The sequence below is a fragment of the Rhipicephalus sanguineus genome, chromosome 1 (assembly GCF_013339695.2).
Source record: "Rhipicephalus sanguineus isolate Rsan-2018 chromosome 1, BIME_Rsan_1.4, whole genome shotgun sequence".
In the NCBI taxonomy this organism is placed as follows: domain Eukaryota; kingdom Metazoa; phylum Arthropoda; class Arachnida; order Ixodida; family Ixodidae; genus Rhipicephalus; species Rhipicephalus sanguineus.
Genome location: NC_051176.1, coordinates 146117046 through 146125632, shown reverse-complemented (window position 1 = coordinate 146125632; position 8587 = coordinate 146117046). Strand labels below are relative to the sequence as shown.

General features: G+C 45.0%; 1 long non-coding RNA gene across 1 annotated transcript; it reads right to left on the bottom strand.

Moving 5' to 3' along the window:
* Nucleotides 1-236: 236 nt before the first annotated feature.
* On the bottom strand, nt 237-6244 carry LOC119399622 (uncharacterized). Its single transcript, XR_005184913.2, has 2 exons — nt 6005-6244; nt 237-628 (listed from the first exon to the last, which is right to left on the bottom strand). It is a non-coding gene; the product is annotated as an uncharacterized LOC119399622 (long non-coding RNA).
* Between the last annotated feature and the right edge of the window lie 2343 nt (nt 6245-8587).

Genomic DNA, 8587 nt, shown 5'->3' with positions numbered 1-8587 from the left:
GACAATATAGTTTTCATTTTTCAAGTGAAGCATCAGGGTGAAAGCGTACTGAATTAAAATACCTTCCTCTTGATAGGAGTTCTTGCTTGAAATATCGCTTACTAACTGGTGGTTGCATGCAAAATATCCTACCTGAACGCCTGGTAGTTCCTATATGCCAAGTAGTATAGCTGAACAGTGTCGCAAGACATCTATTTTTACCAAAACCATGCACAACATGATGACAGTTAATAAAGAAACTCTACAAAAGCAGTCCTTTATTTTAAAAGCATTCACTTTTTACAATGTTTTCACTTGGGCTTGGCAATGACCAGTCATCCCACCACTGCTGAAAACGGGAGCATGATTGTTCAGCTAACAGATGCCTCAAACACACCAGCTATCCTAAAAATGCATGAGAGGACAGAGCATATAAAATACCATTTGTCTAAGCAGCGCTAGGAATGAGAGAATGGAGGGGAGAAAAAAAAAGAAGAAAAAAAAAAGAGAGCTAGTCTTCACACAACACGAATGCTTTCCCTATCTGGCAGGGTACAGCCAGAATTCTTGATGACTTCCACGGAGACAGTGATGCCACAACGAATGCAAGTTTCAATAGGTTTGCCCAGAAGATACATGGCCAGAAAACCTGCAGTGCAAATAACAGATTTCTAATAAATAACAGTCCTTTTCTATAAACATGTTCATTTACTTCTTCCATAAATCAGCTTATCTAATTGCTGCTTGCAGCACTTTTTATGAGGGAACAAAACAGACAACATTGCAATACCATAACAAAGCATTTTCACAAACTTCTTACGCTTCACTGTCTGCTGCATGCATCTTTAAAAGTAATTTTTTTGCTAATGTTCATGCCTCACTTTTAAATGATTAACTATTAATGGGGCCATACAATTTTTTGCATGGCCCCTTTTTGTAGGTACTGCAGCTGCCCATACGGTGGCACTGTGCAGGTCTAAAGCAGAAGTAGTAGCCAACATGGTTAAAAAAGAGAGAAAATGTTCAAAGCCATGACGCAAAGCAGCGTAACATTTGAATACCACAGCTGCCATAGAGTTAATATACTGACTCTAGAGGAAAAGCTCCCCAAAGGGCCCATGCATTGGAACCTATAAACGCATGGGTTTTTCTACCATGATGGAACAAAACGAACGTGCCAGATCCTGAGACGCTCGCGATATTTGATGGTAGTAATCAGTTTTAATCTACCAACCTAAGTCAGCTACGCACTGTTAGCGCTGCTAGCGCTGTCAAGGAACATCTGCTGTGTTTTGATGCATGAAGCCATGTGTTAGTCTAGCATTGTTTGTGCAGCTGGCCCAATTGATAGCAGTTAAAATTTCCATCTGTTTGTGCATGGTTTTTAGTAGCCACGCCCTACCAATAATGCATAACGAATAGTTTCTCCGTTCGCTGGCACAAGGGTCACTCTACGGATTCGCAGCACGCAGCAAAGATCGTAGGCCGTGGCCATGCAGTGCTTCGACTTGCAATGACGAGATACCTATATCCACATTCTTTTTCAGCTCATTGCTGCCATACTTCAGTGCAGAGAGCCATAAAGCAGAAAAATGTCGATTACAGCATGCAGCGGAGAATATGAGTGAGACGTCACCCGAAAGCTTCAATAAAACTAAAGTTACACGGTGCACAAAGTTTTATTGTCGTTAAAAAGACTACAAAAAACTTCGGTTGCACCTAGTTGGTACTACATAACTTTCAGTGCATGTCTCATCTCTTTGCCGTCTGTCCTGGTTTGCACTGAAGTTTTCAGCTTAAAGGGACCGACAACTGATTTTTCTCGACACAGTTTTTTACGGCGCGACAGGAAGCTCACCCTTCGTAGCGTTTGTAGCTATAGTGGTTTATCCGAAAAGCACGTAGCTATTTTATAAGCAGTATTTTTCGATCTGAAAGGCTCCAAACACGCATGGAGGCTTGCTCCAGCAACGCTGAGAATTGATAGCGATGCCGCTAGCCCTTGTCAAAGCTGTCGTTCTGCTTTTGCAGGAGTTACTGTAACTATGCTTAACCACCTTTATTTTGAGCTTTCCAACCATTTTTGAAAATAGCAAGCTGTTACAATGAGATGTGTGGCTTTATACACCTTCCCGGTATTTGTACAGCGTTGTGTGTGCCTGCGCCCAATGTTGCCTGCGTCTGTGTCATGGATGGCTTGTCCCGGCGTCCTTACTCTCTCGATACACGAGCCAAGCCAAGTAATCGAAAACGTAACTGTGCGTGTGCACGGCCGCACCGAGTGGCAGCGCGCGCCATTTCTGAGAAGAAGTGTAGGTAGCAAAACTATGTCGCTCCAAAATCTTAGCGACCTGGAAACTGCATGCACGGTTGCATGAGCACGCTTTGCATGAGCACGCTAAAAAGTTGCTCAAGACGCACTGACGAGCATGGGATCATTACGCCACGCGAAGGCAGCGCCACTTTAATGCATACTACTAACGCAGGCCTATATGTACATTATTATGGAGTAATACCTTTTAATAAAAAGAAACGAACAATATTTCAATACTAACAAAAAAATCGTCGACCGCGTACAGCAATCAACGGTCACGTGGCTGTCTTCATCGGATCATTCATGTTTTTGCCGCCAGAGGCGCCACAGGTCATTTTTCGCGACTTTCAATTAAGAAATAAAAGTATAAATCCATCTCTCACGAAAAAAACAGGGTTGGTTTGAGTCAGTGCGACGGACAATCTTTACATCAGTAGAGTCAACTCATTTCATATTCTGGGCAGTTGTCGGTCCCTTTAAAAGAAAAAAGGCTGTCACATGAAGTCGAGTTGTTGGTACGTGGCAACAGAAAACGCACACAACGGGACACTATGACAACTATGAATCTATGATATACACGACGTGCAAACCAGCGCAATCGGCCGCAAGCACAGGCTCACGCACTCTTGAGTGTCGGATGTTGATATGGTGGCGCCAACGTTTATAGATACTTTTTCAGTTCCGTATCTCCTCGCGGCGCGCGTAGGGAGGAGGCGGCCTGTCGCCGCACCCGCCACCACAGCGCTGCAGTCGCGCTTTGCGCTAGGAGAGCGAGGGTCGTCTGCTAGCATGAAGGGCTTCTTCGCATGAGCTATTGCACACGGCCGAATAAGAATTGCGCGAACACTGTACTTGGTCTTTACTCTCCTTACTTAACATTAATTGGACATTTACTTCAATTTGTGCGCGTTATATTGCTCACAAACTTGAAAAGACCTGTACAGACACGCTTCGCAGGCGTCAGTTTTGGGCAATGACAACGTGCTCGCTTCGCTCTGCGCCTTTCCATATCAGTTTCGTTAAGACCACACTAGTTTGGCGATTGAGCATGCTCCAAAAATACGAATTTCAAACGTAGAAAACTAAGAGTTACATAACATCTCTCAAACGCGGGGAAATTTACAACATTTTGTAGTACGAATCAAACATTGCTCTATCAATATACTCGAATTATTTGCCGAGAATTTTTCGCGGTTGGCAAGCGTGTCCCGGATTTCGCGAGAACTGACGGACACATATCATTTCAGTAATTCTAGTGCGTTCATTAACATGAAAAAATGTGGTCTAGCCAAGAGCACACCATGTTCTGTGCGTAAAAATTTTGCAACTTAGCGTTATGTGATGTTTTCGAAAGCCTTGCATTGTACGAAATGATTATGCGCATTTGTATTGTTTCAAAACGACAAGCAACATGCATTTTGGTCAATTAATTCGAACATGGTGGCATCGCAAAAAATATTACATTGTGAAAGCAAACCGAGATCCTTGGTATGCAAAATGAACGTGGAAATTTTTTACACGCGTAGATACTGCACAGCATTGTTGGCAGGCAGTAGCATAACCAGGCATTATATTCGGGGAGGGGGGGGGGGGCAGGCCCGTAGCCAGGGGGGGGGGGGCTAGGCCCCCCCGCCTCAAAAATTTTGAAGTATGTGTTTTTACCAAAAATAAATAATGAAAATAGGTGTTTTTCTCAAATAGTCAAGGTTTTCAGCAAGTACCCCCCACCCCCGAAAAAAAATTCCAGGCTACAGACCTAGGGGGGGGGGGGTCAATCACATTTTTTTGTGTGTTTGTGCGTGCGCTTGTATGAGTGCGTGGATATATACACATGCAAAATCGAAAAATATCGGACGAGGAAGTTTGACCCCATCCCCTTCCTGGCTACGCTTGTGTTGGCAGGTTTGCTGCCAGCTAATTTTTAAAGCTTGCTTTCTTGCGCTCTGTCTATGGCCTAATGGTACTGCTGTTTTCCAAGTATTTCGCTTGCGCAAAAAAGTGCATGGGAGTAAATAAAAGTGAAGCCAACAGTGTTTGTGCCTCTCGTTAAAAGAGCATTCAGCACACCCCAAAACAGGTCACCAAAAAATGTGTCCTTGCTAGCATGCTTGATGGAACGCTCTACCGTACGTGCTTACGTGCAAGCAGTTTCTCTGAAAGGCTACCACTGACACATTCGCGCACAGTGGCCAGCATGGACTCAAGCAGCAGGGAATCCCGCCTACCAAGGGCATCGTATTTGCAGACCTCGCTACGCGTTGTTTTCTTCAATTTGAAAGCCACGTAGCCTGCCAGGTAACAAAAGGCCGTTGCTTCTGGTAATGGTGCACAGTACCCACGGTCGTCAGAAGCACCTGAGAGGTCACGGAATGGCATGGACATAAGCTGTTGGCACACTTTCTCTTTCATCGCATGTTTCTGGACGAGGACCTCACGACGCTATTTTTTTTTTCCACAGATGCTTTCAAATGCACTAAGCAAGGTACAAGTGGCTAAACTTGGTCGCTATGGTATATGGTCTTGCATGTTTTGCTCCGCGGTTTATCGGCGTGAGAAATAGCTCGCACCCAGCTTTCAAGATGCTGCGGATCGGGCGGCGGCGCAAAAAAGTGCCGCTTTTCTACCAGCTGGCACAGCCGGGCACGAAACAAGTTGGCATCGCAAAGCTTGAAAACTGCTTGACTTCCTCTCGCAAGGAATGCTCGGTTGTCTGAATTCACCGAAGTCGTCGAGAGTAACCTCGCGCATGCACAGCCAACACACCCAGGAAAAACATTCCATGACAGCCCCGCACGCGGCGAAGCAACTACGGGAAAGAACACGTGTGCCCGCGCGCGCGACAGCGCTATTCACGACTGTGGCGCCCTCTCACTGCCTGGGTAAAAGTGGCGGCCGCCTTCGGCGGAGGAGTTACGGAACTGAAAAAGTATCTATAAACGTTGGGTGGCGCCATCTAGTAAACCGCCTGCAAACGCTCCTTTCTGCACACAGTAAATTGCATAAATAGCCATCGTATTCTTTCATAAAAGTATTCAAAATAAACACAAAACAATACCCGCAGGTTTTTAAGTGTGCAAATGCTTCTTTAGGATTGATATGGCGAGCATCTTTAATGTGATGGCAACAATGACAACGTTCCACAATGTCAGCGTTCTTGTAGTTAGTGGTCTCGCAGCCCAGCTTCTCCTCCAGAGTCAGTATATTAACTCTATGGCAGCTGCCCCTGTGCAGGTCTAAAGCAGTAGAGGCCAACATGTTAAAAAAAAAAAAAAAAAAAGAGTTCAAGGCCATGACGCACTGCAGTAAAACTTTCGAGCCACGCACTGCATCCTTGCCATACCCCCTGTGTCGCATTCAGTGCACTTGTGGCAACAAAAAGACAGAGGATGCGATTGTTTCGTGCCATAACTGCTCATAGTTGACATATTCACAAAATTTTTGCAGCAGGGGATTTGCAAGGCAACAGAGACCAACAGCCAGGTCATTCTACGATAACGGGGGAAAAATGTTGCAGGGTCCCATTAAAAGTGAATCTGAGGTTATTTTACAGGTAGCTGCTGTACATAAATGATAAGGAAGGAAATTTAATGTCAATTAGCAATCAAAGCTTGCACTGAGGGTAAATGATGTTCAGAGGGCAAGAAATGAACAAATCTGTTATTACTGTAGCCTGGAAAAAAGAAGGCAAGATCCAGTCTGAGTAGAACATACCCCCAACGAAAGAATCTCCAGCACCATTGGTGTCAACAATTGCATCCGACTCCAACTTGGGAACAGGAAAGCTCTGAGTGGTATGACCTGAACAAACAAAGGCAGATAAGTTTGTCATTTGTCAAAATGTCCAAATTAACCGAATTCCATATTATCGAAAGTATCAAGAAAACAACAAACAAATGTCTGTTACATCAATACATCTTCATTTTCTTGATGAATACGTAAATCCTGTACTTATTTTGCATAAGAGCAGTGTAAAAGCCGCAATTTTTGTCACCCTGCGACTTCATTCTCAATGCAATCATGGCGCTAGACTCTTGTGTCTTAATTAGCCCGAAACGTGCTCTGCAACCCTCTCGTTACATACCGCCACCACCACCACCGCGCGCACGTTATGACAGTTCTTTCACAGGTAAAGTGGCAGACCACTGATAGTTCGTCCATCGCGATGTAACAAACGAGTTTTATGCCAGCATACTGACCGCGGCTGAAAGCTCTTCACCTTCAACAGCTTCTGCCATGTTTGAGTTTTGTGACATTGCGTGCACATAGCATCAAGTTAAAACAAAGCCGTTGAGTGCCGGATCCGCATGTGGACAAAACCGTGGTCACTAACTGATGAAGATAGCAATGTGGACAGCACCGCCTCGTTTCGGTTGTCTGCAAACGCAGTTTTTGCTCTTATGCGTCGCACATCTGCGGCGCTTCATGCTCGACGCACTCCGAGGATTGTCCGAATTAACCAGGTTGCGGCCAAATATGACCGAATTAACGAGAGTTTGATGCCATTAATCAATGCATATGCTGGCCGGGACCAGGGAACACATTCGAATTATCCAATTTTCCGAATTAACGAGGGTCGAATTAAGAGGTTTCACCAGCGCGAACTCCCATAGAGAATACATGCGCATTTTGAGAAGCCCTAGCGTGCCCAAATTTGGTCAGACTTCAACGGGGTTTTCGGCACTGCATTCATTTTTAGTATATCGAGGAAATGTTGCGGACAGATATTTTTCTCGCGCTTTCATTTTTTTACAAACCAGAGGCAAATATCCATAAAAATTGTACATTTTAACGTCTCGCTCTTTCTTGTTGTCTCCTGAAGAAAATAGCTTAGTTACCTAAATTTCTTCCGCAACATTTCTTCCCTTTTTATTTCCTTATTGTTATGGTATAATTGTCATGCATGTCAAGCCCCTGGTTTCCATTTTACAGGCTTTGAAAGTGCTGTGTGTACTTTCAGTCTGGATTTAAAATTCGCGCCAAATTTAAGAGGCGCGACGTGGCTCCACCTGGTATCGCCTATATTCCGCGATCCTACACTCTACCACCAGCCTCTCGTATGGCTGTATTCGTGCGCTGCGTAGAAAAGTAAGGGACTTGCTGAGTGAGCTTGAAACAGGCTTCGGTATTTTTTTTTTAATCGTTTTTTGTGGAGGGAGGGGGGCTGTGCTGCCTCTTTTCCTCCCGAGCGTGTTCCCCGCGACAATGAAGTGGAATGGGAGGCTAATGCAGGTGTGTGACCCAAACAAAGCAGCATCGCAACAGCGTTTTGGCTACCAATGTCCTTGGTGCTCAGGAAACTGCCCCATGTCCATAGCTAATCGTCCTATTGAGCGCTCGCAGGAATTTACTGCGGTTGCAAGGGGGACAGTGGCGACATCTGCAGCAGAGACTAGCCAAGAGGCTTGTGTGCTTTCGCTCAGTTCTGTCGGTCAGGAATATGCAGAAGCGCGACATAGTGGCTGTTTAGAAACGTCAGAGGCAAGCAGGCAAATCTCACGGCAGCGAGATCGGCTGCCGCGAACTGCTTTTTCAAGGCGCCAAATACACATGCGTAGATCAGAACAAGCTTTGTTCATTGGAAAGAAAACATTATTTGATGTTGAGCGGCCACTGTCAAGTGTATGACTGGACACATGCCTTTCACAACGTGGCAGCTCGGGGAGATGGTGCTGGCTCATGCCTCGCCAAGTTACCTGGTCTTCATGCTCGACCACCTTAGATGTAATTTCTAAACAGTTTTATACTTCAGTTTGTATCCTTGATAAACATTATCCTCGCGATTTTCTTTTTGGCCAAACATGCTATATATATATATATATTTGTTTTCTTGACTTCTAAAACAAGGAGCTGGTGTATAAATGAACGCCTAAGGGAACACCAGCAGTCGATAAAGAACAGACAAGGATCTAATTTGCCTCTTCACTGCAGCGCACGCCGTCGGCTGCCTGTGGCAAACCGTGCCAGCCTTTGCTGGCGACAACGAGAATCATGAGGCGTAGTCAGAACCAATTGGCACGTGAGCTGGCTGAGGCTTTCTTCCTCACGAAAAGAAGAGACATTTGCGTCAGTGATACTTCCATAAGATTGTACGATAATGAAAGCTGGTTCCTCTCATGCGCGTAGATGAATTTGTGGTTTATGTCGTATAAATATGCGTTTTATGTTCAATAAAATCCAGTCGAGAGTCTCACTTCCTTCCTTGTTCACTTCCTTGTCCGTGTTTCCTTTGCGCAGCAACATGCATTATTGATGACATCTCTCGTGCGTGTTCCACGCGACAGTGTTGTGGTATGC